The sequence below is a fragment of the Rana temporaria genome, chromosome 9 (assembly GCF_905171775.1).
Source record: "Rana temporaria chromosome 9, aRanTem1.1, whole genome shotgun sequence".
NCBI lineage: Eukaryota > Metazoa > Chordata > Amphibia > Anura > Ranidae > Rana > Rana temporaria.
The window spans coordinates 126,189,277-126,212,742 of NC_053497.1; the positions used below are offsets into that span (position 1 = coordinate 126,189,277).

Here is a 23,466-nt window from a genome sequence, read left to right on the forward strand (position 1 = left end):
TGATTATTTTCATGTCATGATTTCTATCATAAAGATTAGGAATTAAAGGTGTATTTAATGAAATTGTGCAGTAGCAAAGAGGGTGGGATTTAATGCCAATATGCCACACATAAGTATCCATGCATGGCTTTGTGCAAAGAGCACGTTCACTACGCACTGCTAGCACAGTGACCATAGACAGCTTCCAGTATCTAGTAAAGATTGGGAGGACGCTTCCGATCATTGATGTCCTTTTTTTCTCCACAAATAGAGCTGTTTTTTTTTGTGGTACTTGATCACCTCTGCGGTTTTAATTTTTTGCTCTATAAACAAAAATAGAGCGACAATTTTGAAAAAAAAACAATATTTTGTATTTTTTGCTATAATAAATATCCCCAATTTAAAAAAACTATTTTTTCTCAGTTTAGGCCGATACGTATTCTTCCGCCCGGGAACATCGAGTCCCTGGGACCCGCAAGCGCACTCACAGGGCATGCGGTGGGCGGCAAATTCAAAGGGACGTACAGGTACGCCCATTTACCTGCCTGTGCCATTGTGTAGACGTAAAGATGCGTGCGCTGGTCGCTAAACGGTTAATGAAAAAATTATAGGGCTATATAGTGGATGTGTATGGATTCTTTTTGGAGATTAACCATTTCCATACTAGGCACTTACGCACCTTCCTGCCCAAGCCAATTTTCAGCTTTCAGCGCTGTCGCACTTTGAATGACAATTGCGCGGTCATGCTACATTGTACCCAAACTATTTTTTTATCATTTTGTTCCCACAAATAAAGCTTTCTTTTGGTGGTATTTGATCACCTCTGCTATTTTTATTTTTTGCGCAACAACTAAAAAAAGACAGAAATTGTTGAAAAAAATATGTTTTTATTTTTTCTGTAAATTTTTTGGGTAAATAAGTATGTTTTCTACTTCGATTACGGGCACCGATGAGGTGGCACTGATGGGCACCGATGAGGTGGCACTGATGGGCACCGGTGAGGCGTCATTGATGGGCACCGATGAGGAGGCACTGATGGGCACTGATAGGCAGCGCTGGTATGCTGCACTGATGGGCACTCATAGGCGGCACAGATGAGCACTCATGGGCGGCACTTATGGGTGGCACTGATGGGTACTTATGGGTGGCACAGATGGGCACTGATAGGTGGGCACTGGGCATGGATGGGCACTGTGGGGGGGCACTGATGGACACTGTGGGGTGGCACTGATGGACACTGAGGATGGCACTGATGGACACTGAGGGGTGGCACTGATTGACACTGAGGGGTCCATGTTGCCAGTCAGTGCCCATTTGGGCACTGATTGGCATCTATTCTTTTTTTTTTTGCCCTTCCCTGGTGGTCCAGTGTGGGCTTCCCTGGTGGTCCAGTGTGGGCATCCAGAGGGGGGCTGCGCTGATAAACAATCAGCGCAAACCCCCCCTGTCAGAAGAGCCGCCGATCGTCTCTTCTCTACTCGCGTCTGTCAGACGCGAGTGAGGAAGAGCCATCAACGGCTCTTCCTGTTTACATCGTGATCAGCCGTGATTGAACACGGCTGTTCACGTGGTAAAGAGCCTCCGCCGGAGGCTCTTTACCGAGATCGGAGATGCAGGGTGTCAGACTGACACCCCGCATCATCGATCGCCGCACTGCGCGCCCCCACGGGCGCGCGCCGGCATGAAATCCTGCAGGACATCAATAGACGTCCAGTCAGGATTTCACAGCCACTTCCCGGACGTCATTTGTCCATTGACCGACCTGGAAGTGGATAAGGATATGGGTTGTCACTTTAACACTCCAGCATCTACCAACCACTGTACCGTCAGTTTTAGATGAACTGACTTTATAATAACTCTCTCTGGGCAACATTACATAATTTGTCTGTTACTTCACACTACAGGCACTTGGGAGCTTCGTGTTGATCTGCAGGATTTTGAGAACACAAAACAACATGCCACGTACAAGTCATTCAAAGTTTTGGGAGAGGATGAAAAATACAAGCTGGAGCTGGGAAACTTCAAGAGCGGTAATGCAGGTATGTATTAAATAAGGCAAACGTTTGGCGCTGGACCCGGACGGTAGATACATTGTTATTAATGCCAGAATCCTATCTCAGACCTGGTCTATTGTGGGTTTGTATCTGAACAAGATAACGGCCATTTTGGCGGATTTTGCCTCAGATCACATGATTCTGCTGGGTGATTTTAACATGGCCCCTGATCCGAGCATTGACAGGATGGCGGGTGCGGGTCCCTCCTCCCCAGGTTTGACCGCCTGGGCTGAGGCCTACGGCTTGACTGACGTCTGGCGGTGGAGACACCCTCAGGCGCGGGCCTTCACCTGCCATTCTGCCTCATATGCCTCCTTCTCCCACATAGATCTGGTGTTTGCTGGACACTCGGTTCTGTCCAGGGTCAGGGAGGTCAGGATACTGCCTAGAGGCATCTCAGACCATGCTCCCCTGTTAGTGAGCTTGGTGACTAGGGATCCCCGAGCAGGCTTTGGAGACTCTCGAGGTTTTGGATCTCGGATCAGGATGTGGAATCCCAATTCACAGGGGTGCTGGAGAGGTTTTGGGCTACTAATCCGGGCACGGCCTCCCTGATGGTAGTTTGGGAGGCTTTCAAAGCCTTTACAAGAGGTCAGTATCAGGCCATTATAGCTAGGGTCAGAAGGGAGAGGCGTTCTGCTTTTGTTGCAGCTGAAGATGCTGCCACTGCGCAGGAGGCACTCTATGTTCGCTCACGGGACCCCCAACACTACATCAGACTGCAGTCTCTGACCAGAGAGGTTCTGTCTCTTCGCACTTCCCTGACTCAAAAAAAGCTGCTTGCTCAGTCCCAATGTATATTTGAGCAGGGGAAGCGGTCGGGTAGGCTCCTCGCTTGGTTCTCTAGAGAGCGGTCGGGTGGCATTGCCATCCCCCATATCCTTGGACCGGACGGGGATCTCCTCTACACTTCAGAGGAGATCAACCGCTGCTTTGCCACGTACTATCAAAGGCTATATACATTGCATGTGACCTTCAGGGATGACGAATTAGCTACCTTCCTTGATGAGGTTGATGTTCCTGTCCTGACCGACAAATACAGGGATGGCCTCGACAGGTCTATCTCTCTGGACGAGATACTTAAAGCACTTAAAGTCATGCAACCGGGCAAGACCCCTGGACCTGACGGTCTGCCTGTAGAGCTTTATAAGCAATACCCGGACATCTTAGTCGTTAGGCTGCAGGAGATGCTGGCTGCTGCTGGGCGCTTGCATTCCCTCCCTCTCTCCATGGGTGATGCAGTTATCGTTGTAATTCCAAAGCCGGGTAAGGACCCCTCCCTGTGCCCCTCCTATAGGCCTATTTCATTACTGAACGTCGATGCTAAACTGCTGGCTAAGGTCCTGGCCAATAGACTGAACACGGTCATTTCGGAATTGGTGCACCCTGATCAAACGGGTTTCATGCCAGGCAGAGGCACCGACGTAAACCTCAGGAGACTCTTTACCCACATAGCCAGGGCGGACGCTGCGGGACAGACTCTGGTGGCCTCCCTCCCTCCCGAAAAGGCCTTCGACTCTGTTGAGTGGAGGTACTTGTGGGCGGTCCTTGCTAAATTTGGTTTTGGCACCAGATTAATTTCATGGGTAAAACTACTTTACGCGGCCCCCCAGGCAAGGGTCTGCACCAATGCTTGCCTCTCGGAACCGTTCCCACTGGGCCGTGACACGAGGCAGGGCTGTCCCCTCTCTCCGGGCCTGTTCGCCCTGGCCATAGAGCCCCTGGCCGCCCTTATTAGAGTGGACGGGGAAATACAGGGAATACGGGTTGGCGCTATCCACAAAAAAAATTCTCTTCATGCAGACGATGCCCTACTCTACCTGGCTAATTCGTCCACCTCCCTCAGCAGAGATCTGGCCCAATTTGACCGCTTTGGCGGATTCTCTGGAGTGCGCATTAATTGGGACAAATCGGAACTCTTTTCACTCCATCCCTCCCCTGCTAATTCTAACTCCCAGACGCAGCTTAAATGGGTGGAGGAAATCAAATATCTAGGGATCAGGATCACTGCGACTTTGGGGGACTTTGTGGCTCGGAACCTCCAGCCAGGGCAGGACTTAGGGTGGTGGGGGCCCCTGGGCTTAAGTGTTGAAGGGGCCCCCTGGAGCCGAGAATTGGGGGGGGGGGGTCGAAGATGTTGAGCGAGGGGGGGGGGGCATAGTTGTTGAGCGGGGGGGGGCCAATGGAAGTTGTTGAGGGGGGGGTGCCTCTCACCTGTGCACGGAATGTGTCGGCTCTCTTCCCTTCAGCAGACATCCACACACCACTCCGGTTCCTCCTGGGGGGGTTTTGCAGTTGTTGAGCGGGGGGAGTGCCTCTCACCTGTGCCGACAGCGGGGGCCACAGACTGTCATTAGCCCGGCTGTTGGCTTTCTTCCCTTCAGCAGCCACAGTCCTCCACACACCGCTCCGGTTCCTCCTGCTTCCGTGCTGCCTCCTCTTGCAGTGCGGGAAAATTAAGCCTTTCACAGGACTGCGGGAAGAAGCTGTCTGTGCGGGAAAGTCCCGCAGAATCTATGCGTGTTGGGAGGTATGCGCAGGGCCGCCATCAGGAATTTTAGGGCCCCTTACTAGGGTTGCCACCTGTCCAGGAATCACCCGGACAGTTTGGGTTTGGGATCTTGTGTCCGGGTTTCAGTCTGCCTGAAACCCGGACACATTATTTAGACTGGGCTGTGGCTCCTCAAGTAACTGAGGTAGTCACACAAAAATCTGTTGCCATTCGGGAGATGCGGGCCGCTGTCTGGGGGCAGGTTTGGCATCACTGAGGGGGAGCCATAATGTCAGCAAGAGCAGTTTGGCCACACCCACTGTTTGCCACAGCGCGCTGCATTACCACTCTCCTTGAGGCACCCAAAGGTGCCCCAGGTCTTTTATAATTCTATTGTGTATACTATGGAAAAAAATGTGCTAAAGTGTTCGTGTTTGGCTTGAAGAAAAGGTGGCAACTCTACCCCTTACACAGCTTAAGGCATTGACCCCCTGGAGCAGAGAACCGGGGTGGGCGTGCTGCCCTCTGAAATTGAGAAGCGGGGGGCTGCCGCAAATTGAGAAGCGGGGGGGGGGGCCTTTACAAAAAAATAAGAAATAAAGAAAAATATATATACAGTACAGACCAAAAGTTTGGACACACCTTCTCATTTAAAGAGTTTTCTTTATTTTCATGACTATGAAAATTGTAGATTCACACTGAAGGCATCAAAATGATGAAGTAACACATGTGGAATTATACATAACAAAAAAGTATGAAACAACTGAAAATAGATTTCATATTCTAGGTTCTTCCACCTTTTGCAGCAGACACATCTCTAGAACTGGTAAGAGGAGACTGTGTGAATCAGGCCTTCATGGTAGAATATCTGCTAGGAAACCACTGCTAAAGAAAGGCAACAAGCAGAAGAGACTTGTTTGGGCTAAAGAACACAAGGAATGGACATGTGATGCAGAAAAGGTGAACGGATGGACTCTACATGCCTGGTTCCCACCGTGAAGCATGGAGGAGGAGGTGTGATGGTGTGGGGGTGCTTTGCTGGTGACACTGTTGGGGATTTAATCAAAATTGAAGGCATACTGAACCAGCATGGCTACCACAGCATCTTGCAGCGGCATGCTATTCCATCCGGTTTGCGTTTAGTTGGACCATCATTTATTTTTCAACAGGACAATGACCCCAAACACACCTCCAGGCTGTGTAAGGGCTATTTGACCAAGAAGGAGAGTGATGGGGTGCTGCGCCAGGTGACTACCTCTTGAAGCTCATCAAGAGAATGCCAAGAGTGTACCAAGCAGTAATCAAAGCAAAAGGTGGCTACTTTGAAGAACCTAGAATATGAAATATATTTTCACTTGTTACACACTTTTTTGTTATGTATAATTCCACATGTGTTATAATTCATAGTTTTGATGCCTTCAGTGTGAATCTACAATTTTCATAGTCATGAAAATAAAGAAAAATCTTTGAATGAGAAGGTGTGTCCAAACTTTTGGTCTGAACTGTATATATATAAAAAAGGGGGTAGCCATCCGGGGCCCTGGGGACCTCTGGACCCTTTAATAAAAATAAAAAAGAAACCTCTGGGCCCTTTAATAAAAAAAATAAAAATAAAAAAATAAATAAACATTTATAAAAAATACATAAAAAAAGGGAGGTTGCCATCTGGGGCCCTGGGGCCCTTTAATAATAAAAAAATATATATAAACAAAAATAAAAAAATAAACATTTATAAAAATAAATAAAAAAGGGGGGGGGTTGCCACATGGGGCCCTGGGGACCTCTGAGCCCTTTAAAGTGCAGTTTCCATCCCAATTTTTTTTTCATTATTGTGCTCATTAGACCTAAAAAAGTTAAAAAAAAAAACTCATTTGGAAATGCCTGTTGCTATGCGGTCCCACGAAATCACCTATGATTCTGACATCATCTCCCTCTAATGCTCCTGGGAAATGTGTGTCATAATTTCCCAGGATGCAGTTACCCAATTATCACTCCCCATCCAAGACTTCCAGGAAGTAAATGCTTGTAGGCTTCACAATGGCCACAAGCAAAATGACAACGGTGTAGACATAGTTTTATAAACTATCTTTTTTGAATATCTATGCGGATCAGCGGCGGATTGTAAAATAGTAAGTGACCGGATTTATATTATAAAAATGCAGGATGAAGGGACATACAGTTAAAAAATGCTAATTGTGGTTGGAACTCCGCTTTAATAAAAAAAATATATATATATATATAAAAAAAGGGGGGTTGCCATCCGGGGGCCCTGGAGACCTCTGGGCCCTTTAATAATAATAATAATAATAAAATATATATATATATATATTTATTTATATATATTTTATATATATATATATATATAAAACATTTTTTTCCGGGGCCCCTGGGGACCTCCGGACCCCTAAAAGAAAAAGGGGGTTGCCATTCGGGGACCCTGGAGACCTCTGGGCCCTTTAATAATAATAATAATAATAAAATATATATATATATATAAAAATATATATATATATATATTTTTATATATATAAAAAATATATTAAAAAAAACATTTTTTTTAATAAAAAATAAATAAAAAAAGGGGGGTTGCCGTCCGGGGCCCGGGGGGCCTCCGGGCCTCTGGGGACCTCCGGACCCCTAAAAAAATTTTTTTTTTTTTTTTTAAAAGGGGGCCCCCTATTGGGCGGGGCCCATGGGCTTGAGCCCAGTCAAGCCCAATGGTATGTCCGGCCCTGCCTCCAGCCTCTCATGCGGCAGGTCACCACCAAATGTGCGGAGTGGCGCTCGCTCTCACTGACACCGGTAGGTAGGATTAACCTGCTAGAGATGGTGCTCTTGCCCAAATGTTTGTACTTTTTTTAGAAATACCCCTGTTCATCTCCCCAGGGATTTTTTCAAGAAGCTAGAGGGTCAGCTGGGGACCTTTGTTTGGGCCGGGAGGTCTCCCAGGATTGCGAAGAAAACATTATCCACTTAAGGACCACCTCATGTAAATATACGTCAGCAGAATGGCACGGACAGGCACATGCACGTACCTATACTTCCTCTGCGTGACTTGGGTCGGGGGTCCGATCGGGACCCCCCGGTACATGCGACGGTCCTTAAGCCTCTGGGAGCGATCCGGGACGACGTCGCGGCAATTCCTTTTATTAGGGAGACTCGATCGATGATGTCAGTCCTACAGCCACACCCCCCTACAGTTGTAAACACACACAGTGAACCCTAAATGTTACAGAGCCCCCTGTGGTTAACTCCCAAACTGCAACTGTCATTTTCACAATAAAGAATGCAATTTAAATACATTTTTTGCTGTGAAAATGACAATGGTCCCAAAAATGTGTCAAAATTGTCCGAAGTGTCCGCCATAATGTCGCAGTCACGAAAAAAAATCGCTGATCGCCGCCATTAGTAGAAAAAAAAAAATGCACATAAAACTATCCCCTATTTTGTAAACGCTATAAATTTTGTGCAAACCAACCGATAAACGATTATTGCGATTTTTTTTACCAAAAATAGGTAGAAGAATACGTATCGGCCTAAACTGAGGAATTTTTTTTTTTATATATGTTTTTGGGGGATATTTATTATAGCAAAAAGTAAAAAATATTGCATTTTTTTCAAAATTGTCGCTCTATTTTTGTTTATAGCGCAAAAAATAAAAACCGCAGAGGTGATCAAATACCACCAAAAGAAAGCTCTATTTGTGGGGAAAAAAGGACGCCAATTTTGTTTGGGAGCCACGTCGCACGACCGCGCAATTGTCTGTTAAAGCGACGCAGTCCCGAACTGTAAAAACCCCTTGGGTCTTTAGGCAGCATATTGGTCCGGGGCTTAAGTGGTTTTATTTGCCCCTCTCCAGCGGTGGTTTGGCGCTCCCCAATTTCCAAGTGTATTACTGGGCGGCCGTTTTGGTCACTGTCCGGTGGTGGTTCGCCCAACCTAGACAGAACCCGGTGGTCACGCTGGAGGCGGCTATTTTGGGTTTGTACGCCGCCCGCAGTAGCATTTAGAGGTCCGCAGGCTGCTCCCTCGGTTACAATCCCAATGAAGACCACGATTAGGGCCTGGAGGGACGCTAGGGATATATATAAAAGGCCCTCCCACATCTCCCCTCATATGCCACTGTGGGGCAATCCTCTACTGCCTCATTTTCACTCCCTGTCTGACCCCTCAGTGTGGGCTGGTAGGGGGATAACTACCCTTAAACACATAGTCAGAAATGGTGGACTTATGACTTTCCAGGATATGAGGGCCCAATACTCATTGCCAGCGAAATGGACTTTCCGGTACTGGCAGCTTCGGCATGCCTTTGGGGCCCAGTTTCCGAACAGGCTTACACTGGAGTCGGACTCGGTAGAGCGGCTCTTGACTTCTAATACTATGGGGCGACCTCTCTCCTCCCTTTACCTCTATCTGACGGTAGCTCACGACTCTAAGTGGACTCGCAATTTTGAGAAATGGAAGGCTGACGTACCTAACCTGGACGATGAGACGTGGGAGGAGTGTTCTATGCCAGGAGAGAAATTCTTCTTAAATGGAAATCGGCGGTACCACCTACTGTGGAGTCCTGGACCCTCTCTGTAAATACTGTATTACCTCTCTACAGACTCACCTATGAGAGCAGACAGTGCCCTGCAAAGTTTGATAAGGTTTAGTCTGGATGGATTGATGCTAGGGGCTGATTGTGGCCAGGGGGCCTATTAGTGCACTGCTCGTGATCACATAACAGCTGCTTCTGCCTACCCCCCCCCCCCTTTTTAGGTACTCCGTTCTCTCACTCTATGCAGAATCCCTGAAGGGGGTAACGCACCTGTATAACTGATGCTAGTTCATTATGGCTCAAGATGGGTATTGACTGCTTGTGTCTCTTCATTTAAATGTATGTTGTGGCTAGGGATTTCGATTGGTGCTGTGTATTACGGTGATTGCTGTTTTTCCCTCATTGCGCTCTCATGTTCATGTGCTGCTGTAATGCTGTTTTGTCTTTCAATAAAACATCTCTGTTAAAAAAAAAATAAGGCAAACGTTTCTGAATGATAGCTTATAACTAGTGTTGTCTCGATACCACTTTTTTAATAGCGAGTACAAGTAACGATACTTTTTTAAGTACTCGTCAATACCGATTACCGATACTTTTATTTAATCTCATGTGACAGTGGCACATGTATCAGTATTTTTTATTTTTATTTTATTTTTATTTTTTTACAATTAGTTTGGTTATTTTTTACTATTTTTTTTATTTTTTTACAATGCTTTCTTTTTTTAAGAGGGTGGGGGTGGGGACAGCATCAGTGTGTTTTTATTTTTTATTATTACTTTTTTTTTTAAATGTAATATTGATTGCAATTTTTTATTTATTTTTTATCAGCCCTGTTGGGGGGCTATGGTGAGATATCAGGGGTCTTAACAGATCCCTGACATCTCCCCTTTGAGACAGGGAAAGGGACTAAGGACACATATTCCCCAGTCTCTTTCTCAGCAGCCTCCGCTGCACTGAAAATGAATGGAGAGGAGACAGCGTCTTCTCTTCATTCATTAACTGAGACATCGTAATCACAGGAGGTTACGATGTTTCAGTTATGTGAATGGACAGAGTAAGTGATCACTGGCTCTGTCCATTCAGAAAACAAAGGAGCCGGGTTTACCGGCTCCTACCTCCGCTCCCCATCCTGAGATACCGAGGGGGGTTAGCAGCACAGTGGAGGAGAAGAGATGGGGACAGATGCATGGAGAAGAGAGGGGGACAGATGCACAGAGAAGAAGATAGGGCGACAGATGCACGGAGGGGGACACGGAGGAGAGAGGGAGACAGATGCACGGAGGGGGACCAGGAGAAGAGAGAGGGGGACAGATGCACGGAGGAGGACACGGAGCAGCATGGAGGGGGACACGAAAGAGAACTGAGGGGGACTGGAGGAGGATAGGGGACAGTCAGCGGTGATCGTGTGTGGGAGAGAAGCACCGATCACGTGGGGGCGTTTGAGAGAGAGGACTGGCTGTCAGACTTTTAAATCTATACAGGATGATCAGTGCTTGTAACTCCCCCACCGCACCGATCACACTGACTGCCGGGGTACTCAGGCAAATGCTCGGTATCTGTACCGATACCGATAATAGTATCGGTATCGGGACAACCCTACTTAGAACTGTACCTAACCATGTGCACCTCCAAAGCATGGCGTCCAATTCCCACTGCTGGGTTTGCGTATGAACTCTGAACCTAGAACTGAGCCCTAGGTAAAGAATAAAAGTAGAGTACCATTTGGTTTTCTGTACATGAGAGAGTGGGACAATCAATGAACTTCTTGCAGAAGATCGATCGCTGAATCCATGAAATGGCAGTTATTGTGGTTTTGTCATCTCATGTTTATGCTCACTGAAAGACTTTTGCTGAAGTTGTTCTTGCGTGTCAAACTGGGAGAGGTCCCCAGAATAAAAATTCAGGGTATGTAAAGGGATTATCCCATGTCTTCTGTGTAAAATGGGAACACCAACATTCCTGCTAAAAGGTTTAAAGGTTATTAGATCTAGGGCAGGGGTGTCAAACTCAATTTCCTCATGGGCCGCATCAGCATTAGGATTGCCCTCAAAAGGGCCGGCTGTATCTGTAAGGTTAGATGATCCTCTCACCTTACATTAGATGTCAAGAGCCACCCCACCATCAGAAGTTGAGTCCCCCACTCTCCCTTACATCACACTGCACCCCCTTTCCCCGTGCTGCTGCTTAGAAGAAGCTGGATGCATTGCATTGAAAGCAGAAAGTAAGGGTCTGGAGTAGGACCAGAGGAGGGATGGAGCTCTCCTGCAGCTGCAGGAGAGGTGCGAGGGCCACATGAAATGACGTGGAGGGCCGGATTTGGCCCACGGGCCTTGTGTTTGACACCTGTGGTCTAGGGGAACAAGAAAAGCACTTTTACTGAACCTCAGCTCTCACAGGCTTCTCCATACTGCTGGACTGGTCTCCGTAGCCTCTTCTCCCCTATGCTCCAGTGGCACAAGTCATCTGGCTTCAACCAATGGCCCTGCATTAGGCCTCGTACACACCACCGGATCTATCCGCTGGGATTTATCCGCAGATCAGTTCCAGCGGATAGATCCGGTGGTGTGTACGTCCGAGCGGATATTTTTCCGGCCGATGGATTTCCAGCGGATAAAAATTTCTTAGCATGCTAAGAAATCTATCCGCTGGAATCCTGTCCAGCGGATTGATCCGGTTGTCTGTACAGACTCACCGGATCAATCCGTCCGCTCCTCTCCCTCGCATGCGTCGTAATGATTCGACGCATGCGTGGAAGTCTTTATCTTACAGCGTCGCGCACGTCGCCGCGTCATCATCGCGGCAACGGTGCGACACGTCACCGCGGATGGATTCCACGCGGATTTCGATCTGATGGTTAGTACAACCATCAGATCAAAATCCGCCAGAGGATTTATCCGCGGGAACGGTCCGGAGGACCGTTTCAAGCGGATAATCCTCTCGTGTGTACGGGGCCTTAGATGTGAGGACACAAAAGAACAGTCCACTGCTGGATCATACGTGAGCTGGGGATAAAGTTAAACTGCTTTTCCTGTACCCTGGGCCTAAATGGGAATTTAGTGAGTAACCCAACAGCAAGGGAGGATATTTACTTTCCATGGAGTTGAGCTTTCAGTCTCTGACTTGATATAGGAAGGTTAGGCTGGCCTGCAAGACTATTGCCCCTATGATCATTGCAGATTAAAAGCATAGGTAAAGGCATCAGAGTAAACACAGTATCCATTCAGTAAAAAAAAACTCTTGACGTATTTGTTATACAACGTCAAGTAAATAACTAAATTGCAAAAGTACCATTAAATTATCTTGTAAAAAAAAAGGTCACGTGACATGAATGCCCTGCTTCCAATTGCAAAAGATAAAGGGAGGTATTACTGCAATGTATTGACATAAAAGGCAAATCCCATTGGTCAAGGTTAAAATATTGCTACTGATGGGGAAAACATTGCATTGACTTCCAGTTTAAGCAGCATCATCCAGAAGAAGCTTGGAGAATCTGCCGGTTATTGCTGCCTTTGTAGTGAGTGCAATGACCAGGCTAAATGCCAAATAGAGCATACATACATAGGATACATAGGAATCACATAATCAGTGTAGATGGCCCATTGGTTCATTGGTAACCTCTCTATTTTTGTTAGCTAGTTTGTTAGAAGTTGAGCAGGACTTTCCAATTGGCCCATTCTTCCGAAGTGGTATTAGCAAATTATGGTCATGTGGTAGCTATACATTTGTGCAAACTTCACACAAAATGCTTTTCAGGCATTGGATGACGTAAAGCATAACACATCCCCCCACTGAGTTACTGTAGACCCCAGAGAGGATATCAACCCTAAAGCAACGTGCAGAAGAGAATTTAGGGTTTCATCACCGTTGAAGAAGAATAGGCTCCATGTTTCTTAAGGAGAATGCACCAGGAGGAGTCTCCAAACTTTTCAGCGTGAGGTCTATATAATTTTACAAGTATTACAGGTGTAGCACCTGGTTACTTTATAGTACCAGTGCTAGTTAAATTTAGAGGGAGATTAGAGTGTAGTTAAACTCTGATCCAAATTGTTAAGTGCAAAACAGGGTCTATGTCTCAACTTGGCTGTGCTGTAGGCTTTTCTGTTGCATTGGGGTGTTCTTCCAACTTCCGTGCTGCAGGTGGCAGCAGTGGAGTCAAGGTTTGGGTGCTCTTTCCCAGGAGCCAATCAGGAGGGCTTGGCCTTGCTGTGCATGCTAGGGAGGGGTATTTATGAGGCAGATGCCATTGGTTCTGGGTCTTCTCCTTCGAGTGTGGAACCCACCTTTAGGGTGATCACATCACAGCGCCCCAGCGTTATGGCCTACCTGGCCGGGGCGTGCGTGCCACGCAGTGTTCCTGGTTCCGGGACCATGTTGGCCCGGAGCATCTGAACAGCGACGGGAACCCAGTGAGCGACTGGGTTCCCACCTTTAAGGATCCCAAGCGGTTATTGCTGTTCGGTGGGCAGTCTGTCTGAGGAGCACCATTGAGAGGATGGCGATCCAAAAGGGCCTCGACAAACCACCGGGGATCGAGGTAGCCGGACACTGAAGGATTGATCACCTGTCATTCGGTACCTGAGCGACAAGTTGAAGGAGATCCAGGCGTAATTTATCTAAGGAGGATTGCCTCCGTAACTACAAGTCAGAGAGGGCCTGTGGCAGAGGTGTCCCCCCGAAGTTCAAGTTCACTAAGGAGGGTCTGTGGCAGGGACTTTATCCTACAAATGTTCGAGTGATACTCTGGCTGCCAGGTCAGTGAGAGAGGCCTGTCCGGGTACACCAAACCCACTCAGGCAGGAGTGGCGCAGAGAAGTGTTACGCTTGGGAGCAGGACTGTTTCCTATTATCACACCTGAATCTGCTGTTCTCCTTTCTTCTTCAACTTTACTTTCCTCACCACAAGTTTATTGTTTTTACCCGGCTGGGTAATAAAGAGCACAACAAAGAGCACCTGTTGCGGACATTCCTTTACTTCTACCAAATGCAATATGCATCATTCACCCCTAGGAATTCGGGGGAGCCATGAGGTAATCGTGCCACCCAAAACAACCAGCAGCTCATCCGGGGGTAGTGCTACACAGTCCAAAAAAAAAAAACAGTTTTATAAATAAATAAATAATCAAAAAAAAAAATACTTTTTTACTTTTTTTTGGAATCCACATGATATCATTCAGGAAAGAAAAATAACTCTAGTAAAACAAAGTTCTTTCTTAAAATCACGCCCCCCTAACATCCAGGTCTCCATCACAGCCTCCTTTTCAACAGGGTGCACATCAGAGCCCCTCTTTATCAGGGTACCCATCAGAGCCCCTGTACATCAGAGTCCACTATAGAAGTCCACTCTCACATCAGAGTCCCTCCTTAGTTCACGGTCCCCATCAGATTCCTCCTTGGGAGCTCTTCCTTTCATTATGGTCTCCACCAGAGCCTCCCTTACATCAGAGTCTCCCTTAGGAATCCCCCCTTGCATTAAAGTCCCCATTAACCACTTGCTTACTGGCCCATAGTCAAAAGACGTCCTGTTTTTAAAGATGGATATCTCAGTAACGGCAGCAGCTGCTGTCACAACTGAGGTATCCATCTTTAGTGCCGACGGTCCTGTACACGATAACGGCGGTCTCCGCGGCGGATTCGCCGCGAGATCGCCGTTATCGGTGGCGGGAGAGGGGCCCCCCTCCGGCCGCTGTCCCGCGCCCTCCGCCGCTTACCGGAGCCGTCGGTAGCGGCGGAGGAGATCGCGGCCATCCGGCAGCTGAGCGGGGACGAGACTGAAGGAAAAATCTCCTTCGCCCGTCCCCCATAGCTCTGCTGGGCGGAAGTGACGTCAAAACGTCAGTCCCGCCCAGCCTCTTAAAGAGACATTTTTTTTTTTTGTCATTTGAAAAAATGACATTTCCAAAATTTTTTTTTTTTTTTGCATTTAAGCCCAAATATGAGATCTGAGGTCTTTTTGACCCCAGATCTCATATTTAAGAGGACCTGTCATACTTTTTTCTATTACAAGGGATGTTTACATTCCTTGTAATAGGAATAAAAGTGATAATTTTTTAATTTTTTTTTATTTCAGTGTTAAAAATTGTAAAATAACTAAAAATAAATGCGAAAAGCAAAAAAATTTTTTTTTAAAGCGCCCCGTCCCGACGAGCTCGCGCGTAGAAGCGAACGTATACGCGAGTAGCGCCGAAATATGAAAACGGTATTCAAACCACACAAGTGAGGTATCGCCGCGATCGTTAGAGCGAGAGCAATAATTTTAGCCTTTGGCCTACTCTGTAACTCAAAAAATGCAACCTGTAGAATTTTTTAAACGTCGCCTATCGAGATTTTTAAGGGTAAAAGTTTGACGCCATGCCACGAGCGGGCGCAATTTTTAAGCGTGACATGTTGGGTATCATTTTACTCGGCGTAACATTATCTTTCACAATATATAAAAAAATTGGGCCAAATTTATTGTTGTGTTATTTTTTAATTTAAAAAAGTGAATTTTTTCCAAAAAAAGTGCGCTTGTAAGACCGCTGCGCAAATACGGTGTGACAAAAAGTATTGCAATGACTGCCATTTTATTCTCTAGGGTGTTAGAAAAAAAAATATATATAATGTTTGGGGGTTTTAAGTAATATTCTAGCAAAAAAAACAGTTTTAGTCTCGTAAACACTGAATCTGAAAAACAGGCTCGGTAACGAAGTGGTTAAAGCCCCCCATCTCAAGATTCCCATCTGAAACCCTATGGCCCGGATTCAGAGAGAACTTACGCCAACGTATCTGTTGATACGCTGCGTAAGTTCTAGGATGCACCGTCGTATCTATGTGCCGTATTCACAGTACAAGATACGCCTGAATTTTGGCTTCCTGCGACCGACGTAAGTCTCCTACGCCGTCGTATCTTGGGTGCATATTTACGCTGGCCGCTAGGGGCGCTTCCGTTGATTTACGCGTCGAATATGTAAATGACCTAGATACGCCGATTCACGAACGTACTTGCGCCCGTCGCAGTAAGCTACGCCGTTTACGTAAGGCGTACGTCCGGCGTAAGTTTACCCCTCATAAAGCAGGGGTAAGTCATGTTAAGGTATGGGTGCGGGAACAGCGTTGTATTTTACGTCGTTTACGTAAGTCGTACGTGAATGGGGCTGGCCGTAAGTTACGTTCACGTCGTACGCATTGAGCCGGCGTATCTTAGGGAGTATATGCGACGTGATTCTGAGCATGCGCCCGCATGCGCCGTTCGTACGGCCATGCATTTACATGGGGTCACGACTCATTTTAATACAACATGCCCACTACCTGCCTACTTTGAATTAGGTGGGCTTACGCCGGCCTATTTACGTTACGCCGGCGTAAATATGGGAGCAAGTGCTTTGTGAATACTCAGCTTGCCTCTCAATGTTACGTTGGTGTAGCGCATATGAGATGCGATACGCCGGCACACAGATTCCGGGCCTATTACTTTAGATTCCCTATCAGTGGTTCATCCTTATATTGTTTACAGCATATAGTCAGTGCAGCAGCAAAGTGGGAGCCCAGAGGCAGAGCAGGTATGGATGGAGGAAATTCTGTCCTGCTGGGCAAGCTTGTAATCAGTTGGTAGGACATTGGCAATCCTAGCAAACAAATTACTTAAATAAAGCAGAACAATGGGGGGGAACCTAACCCTAGTTATGGGCCAGATGCAATCCTGTAGCGGACTGTAATTTGGAGACCTCTGCACTGTAGGGTAAGGTAAACCTTTCCTCAACCCCTGCACTCTAGTGGATGCCCAGGAATATATGGAAAACGCAAATTGGTTAGTGGTAGAAGTTTAGCAGTTGTTGCGGCTACCTTAGTAATGGGGAAATATCACTCCAGCAAGGTGTTGTAAACCTTTTACCGGGACTGAAATCTGTCCAATTATCCAAAAATGCAAAACAAACATTAAATGGCATGAAAGTTGAATACTTTGTTTTATTGACAGGTGACTCTATGAAGAACCACGATGGTCATAAGTTCAGTACTAAGGATCAAGATAATGATCCATATGCCAGTCACTGTGCAGAGAAGTTTAAAGGAGCTTGGTGGTACCCGGATGTCATGACTCAAACCTAAATGGGCATTATTACCTTGGAGTACACAATACTGATTCAGATGGCATCAACTGGGGATCTGGGAAAGGCCACCAATATTCCTACAAGTCTTCTGAGATGAAAATTAGGCGGGTGTAATGCTTTTTACATAGACAAGCATATTCTTTGTTTTTGTTTTTTTGTCTGTCTTGTGTACTTTTTCTTATATAATTTTCTGTCTTTCAACCTGTGCTGTTTTTGTAACTTTGTCAGCTTGTGTTCTATACTTTTATTGTCCCGGATTCAGAAATAATTGCGTATCTTTAGGCGGGCGTAGCGCATCTCATATGCGCTACGCTGCTGTAACTTAGTCAGTAGCGTATTCAGAAAGAACTTGCGCCCGAAGTTACGGCGGCGTAGCGTATATGGGCCGGCGTAAGCCCGCCTAATTCAAATGATCCAGGCAGTGGGCGTGTTGTATTGAAATGAGCCGTGACCCCATGCAAATGAGTTGACTATCGAACAGCGCATGCGCGCGCATGCTCAGAGTCACGTCGCAAATACTCCCCAAGATACGTCGGCTCAATGCTTTTTTTTTTTTTTTTGAAAAATATTTTTATTGAAAAAATTTCCAAACACAGTACATAGTACAATTAGACAGAACTAGACAGAAAACAGCTCAACGTCCTAAACACTTCAGGAGAAAAAGCTGATACATCAAGGATAGCAACTTCTGCAATGCAAATACGAGGTCTGGTTAATATCTGCGGTGACTGACATATACAAGCAGAGTGGGGGGGAGGGAGACCGGAAGATATGGGGAGGTGTCACCTCCGAGACCGTGTTTTAACCAGCGGTTTCTGGTTCCTCCACCCAGACCCGCCAAACCTTTTCATATTTTTGCGGACACCCACGGTTGGCGTATGTGTCTTTATATAGGGGAAGACTGGTATTCACCAGGCGTCGCCACTGCACCAGGGATGGGGGCGAGGGTTTTTTCCAATGCATGGCCACGTTCTTGCGGGCGTAGAAGAGTAATAGGCTAACTAAAGTGCGTTTTGCTGAGGTCCGAACCAGGTTTTCAATTATGCCCAAAAGGCATATCTCCATAGTTAGAGGCAAGTGAGTCCCCGCAATTCTGTTAGTCAGTTCTAGGACCGCCTCCCAGTAGTGTATCACCTCAGGGCATAGCCAGAAAATGTGCGGAAAGTCCCCCGGGGAGTCGCCACATCGCCAACACTCCTGTGAATGTGAGGGGTTCATTTTGTGTAACCTGTAGGGGGTGAAGTATGCCCTGTGTACTATTTTGTATTGCACCAGTCTGTCACGAACCGACACAAGCGTAGTGAAGGGTAGGTCCCAAACGTCATCCCAATCGTCTGCGTCTAGTGTGGGAATGTCAATTTGCCACCTGGCCCGCAGCCCGTCAAGGGGAGGGAGGGACACAAAGAGTAGGTAAGAGTATAAGTGCGAAGTGGGTTTCACATCACAGTGGAATCTGAGTGTCCTCTCCAACTCCGACTGGGCCACAATACAGGAGGACAAAGGAAACTGCGCCGAGAATGCATGGGACAGTTGGTGGTACCTGAAATGATAGTGAACGGGCAGATTAAAGTCGGACGATAGCTCAGTAAAGGGCCTCAGCGCATTTTGCGAAACTATATGGGAGATTAATTTCACGCCGTACTTTGTCCACGCAAGGGGATCCGTCAGTTTGTATATTTGATCTAAGGTAGGGTTATTCCAGATCGGGGCATTTGGTGAGATTTCGGTGGGCTTACATTTTTCAATGGCCAGGCCAGTCCGCCACGCCCGCAGGGTGGTGAGCATAGAGGGGGTCAGAGGGTAAGGCGCGCGGGGGCCTCGAAACAGCAGACACCTAAGGGCCTCTAACGAGCCCACCACCGACGCCTCAAGGGCAGTGGAGGTGTTCGTACCATCCGGCCGCAGCCACCAAGCTGCCGTGACCAGCTGGGCGGCGAGATAATATTTGTAACAGTCCGGAAATGCCATCCCACCCTGCGTTCGGGGTCTCATTAGGGTAGATAGCTTATACCTCGGTGGGGAGTGCCCCCAGATAAAGGAGGAGAAAAGTCTATTTAGTTTAACAAAAAAGGACTTAGGTATCCACTGCGGCGAGTGGCGGAAGAGATAAAGGAGTTTGGGGACTATTTTCATTTTGAGAAGATTCACCCTCTCCCATACCGACAGAGGGAGATTACCCCATGCCTTAAATTTTGATTGGGCGTCTGCCAAAACCGGGGAGAGATTCAGGGGAATAAAGTCAGAGGCCGAAGTTGAGACAAGCACCCCCAAATATTTGAAAGTATCCACCCAGCAGAGGGGGCTATCTGGGGGGAGGTAGATTTGGCCGCCTGGTCTATCGGGAACAGGAGAGATTTGGACCAGTTCACTCTGAGTCCAGTGACCGGAGCAAATGTGTCTAGCACCAACAAGGCACCCTGCAGGGAGGGGCCGGCATCATTCAGAAAAAGCAGCATATCGTCGGCGTATAGGGCCACCCTCTCCTCCAGCAGACCCACTCTGAGCCCCTTGACGTGACGAGATGTACGCAGCGCCTCCGCCACTGGCTCAATGGCGAGGGCGAAGAGGGCCGGGGAAAGGGGACAGCCCTGCCTAGTGCCTCGGGAAAGTTGAAAGGGGGCCGAAACCGTACCGCCCAAGCGCACCGACGAGGTGGGGGCCTTGTATATGACCTGCAGCCACTTTATGAATAGTAAGGGAAATCCCATTCGTCTCAAAGTCTCCCATAGGAAAGGCCACTCGACTGTGTCAAAGGCCTTTTCTACATCCAGTGAGGCCACAGTCCTTGTTCCTGCATTTACGTGTCGGGTATGAATGTTGGTAAAGAGTCGCCTGAGATTAACATCTGTAGACCTCCTGGGCATAAACCCTGTCTGGTCGGAGTCTATTACAGTAGGTAACATGGGGTACAGTCGCAGAGCGAGTAGTTTGGTAAGTACCTTAAAGTCGGTGTTTAGCAGTGCAATAGGGCGGTAGGAGGCACAGGAAGTAGGGTCCTTGGGGGGTTTATATATTAGTGTCAAGTGGGCATGATACATAGAGGCAGGGAGGCCGCCCTCAGCCAAACACGTAGTGTAAAGCTGAGCCAACATGGGGGCCAGGAGGCCCACATGGGCTTTGTAGAAATCGAGTGGGAGTCCATCAGGTCCTGGCGCCTTGCCAGGTGGGAAGGACTGGATGGCAACCTGAACTTCAAGGGCCGTAAATGGTTTTACTAGGGCCTCCCTCTCCTGGTCAGAGAGCCAACCCAGCGCCAGGGGGTCAAGCAGGTCGTCAAGTGTCTCAGGCCGGAAGCCCGCGGGTAACCCAGAGGAGTAGAGGGTCCTGTAGAAGTCGTTAAAGGTCTGCAGTATGTCTTGAGGAGAGGACACAGTCCCCCCTTCCGGGGTCTGGAGGAGAGATATGGTTGTGAGAGGTTGGTCGTGTTGGGCCATCATGGCCAGGAACCGGCCATTTCGGTCACCCTGTTCAAATGCCCTCTGTTTCCCCTTATGCATTTCCAGGCGTGTCGCTTCCGTTATGTGCAAGTGTAAGTCGCGCTGGGCCGCCATCATCAGATCAAAACGATCTGAGGAAGGGTCAGTATTATATGAGTCAGTGCGGTCCGCGACCCGCTGCTCCAAGTCCACCAACTGCGCCGAGTGTTGTTTTTTTACACTAGCTATAGCTGAGATGTACTGTCCCCTTGTATACGCCTTGAAAGTGTCCCAAACTACGTCCGGGGAGGCCGTACCAGCATTACGCTCCCAAAAGTCAGTCAGCAGGGGGGATACAACTTCAGCTATGTCTGGATGATTCACCCATTGGGCGCCCAGCCTCCAGAGTGCGGCACAACGTGAGGCCGGAGAGCGAAGCACTACTAGTAATGGGCTATGATCCGACAGACCGCTGGGGAGATAGTCCGCCTCCAACACATCCGCTAACAGTGCGGGGTTGGAGAAGGCCAGATCTATCCGGGACGCGGTCTTGTAGGAAGCAGAGTAGCAGGAATATGCACGCACATCCGGGTGCTTCCACCTCCAGATCTCCTCCAGGCCCACCGCCTGAGCCCAGGCCAGTAGGTCGGAGGACCGGGATTTTGGCGGAGTGGGTCTATCTAGTTCTTGGGACAGGATGGCATTAAAGTCTCCCATCATTATGACCTTCCCCGGGCAGAACGGTGCAATCTTATCTAAAACATCATACAATAGGGCAGAGGAGAAGGGGGGGGGAATGTACAAATTGACAACAATGTACCTCTGCGACCATAATGTAAAAACGAGGACCACATATTTACCTAGGGGGTCTGTACGGACTTCTTCAATTACACAGGGAAAATTCTTATGGATAAGGACCGTCACCCCCCTAGCATACGTGGAATATGTAGCATGTATCGCTCGCTGAACCCAGGGTTTTTTAAGGGTCAGGATCTTGCTGCCCATGAGGTGAGTCTCTTGGAGTAAGATAAGTTGTACAGGGCGGGACTTCAAATACTGGAATAGGGTGGCCCGTTTAAACTTGGAATTAAGACCCCTGACATTCCAAGAGAGAATGGAGAAGGAGTCAGGCGGGCGGTCAGCCATCTGGCAGGGGGGGTGGAGGGAGGGCAGGGTACCAAATTAGGAGCATCTCGAGACACCCCAGGAGCAGCAGGACCTCGAGCACAGTACAAATCATGACAGCAAAACTTGTGCAGAGCACCATCCTTACAGAGCAAAAGACACTGAGCTTAACATAAACAGTGAACACATAGATTAACAAACTTCCCAGGCACCGGGTGCCTATCCGACTATGTCCCACCTCTCCAGCAACTGCTGGAGGGGTGGGAATAGTTTTCCCCCAAACAGGAACAGTCAAAAACATAGGGTGTAGATTAGCCCTTAAACTGGGGCTCTACACGACATCCGCGAGGCTGCTCTCATACAGCAGAGGCCTGCGGTCAATGTTCATGGACACAAACCCCAAGTAAAATTGGGCGCAAAAATAGAGCAAAAAATTCCAAAACAAAAAAAAAAAAGAAAAAAAAAAAAAGGATATAGATCTTGGACAGAACACAAGTACAGGTGGGGGGGGGGGGGGGGAGTTGGCGGCTTCGCGTGTCTCAGTCCTTGGAGTCCTGAGTAATGCGCCTTCATGTCGGCGCGCTGAGCAACCAAACTCCATGCAGTAGTATGTGCAGATTCCCGGCCTGAACAGGGTATAAGGGCCAGAGCTCGGGGGGTAGTGGCACCCGGAAAGAAAAGCCGCGGTAAAGGAGCAAAGGCAGCACCGTAGGATGAAAAAAAAAAAGGAAAAAAAAAAAAAAAAAAAAAAAAATAAGATGCAAAATGTAAATAAAATGTATGTCATCTCCCCGCAGCGACAGGATCAGGGATCAAGGGGAGCATCATCCAACAGACATCAGATATTTGTGACACAGTGGAACACAGGAGGGACACATATCAGTTCATGAGGACGATGGAGGGGAGGAAAACAATCTCTATCGAGATCCATGAGACCACATTCTGCTACCCCAAAAAACCAGTGATAGATCCCCACCACTTCGGGGGGGGGGGGGGGAAGGGGTTGCCCAGGGGAGAGAAGAAACTGGTCGCCATACTTGCCACGAGGTATGCGTCATCCGCGGGCCTCCAGCCACGACATAGCCGCCTCCGGATCTGTGAAAAAGCGCGTGCGATCCCCATCTATCACCCGCAACTTGCTAGGGTAAAGCAGGCTGAATTTGAGGCCTTGGTCTCTCAGACTTCTGCGCACCTCGGTGAAAGAGCGACGCTGGCGTTGCACCTCTGGGGAGTAGTCCGGGAACAGCATGATCCTGGCTCCCTCAAACATCAGATCCCTCTTTTCCCTGGCAGCCGCCAGGATGCGATCTCTGTCCCGGTAGTTGAGTAGGCGAAGCAGGAAAGGCCGCGGAGGGGCCCCTGGGATTGGAGGTTTAGGAGGGACCCTATGTGCCCGCTCGACCACAAACGTGGGTGGCATAGCTGGTAGGCCCAGCAGGGAGATGAGGAAGGTTTCAGTGAACTCCGCAGGCTTAGGGCCCTCCGCCCGCTCCGGGAGGCCCAGGATCCTGATGTTGTTCCTCCTGAGCCTATTCTCCGTGTCTATGGATTTCTCCTGCAGGGCTCTGACCTGCATCTGTAGGGCATGGAGATCCCTGGAGTCGGCCCTGGTAGAATCCTCAAGCTGAGAGATGCGGCCCTCCGCCTCAGCGAACCGGGCCCTGAATTTGTCCATATCATGCCTAATAAGGCTTACATCCGCCACTAGATGGTCGATCTTCACCATCACTGAGTCCCTTCCCTCCTTGATCGCTGCCAGGAGTTCAGCATGAGAGGC

General features: G+C 48.1%; 1 pseudogene; it reads left to right on the forward strand.

Moving 5' to 3' along the window:
• The window catches only part of LOC120914021, a 33,899-nt pseudogene extending 16,431 nt beyond the window's left edge, over positions 1-17,468 (forward strand).
• The last annotated feature ends 5,998 nt before the right edge of the window (positions 17,469-23,466 follow it).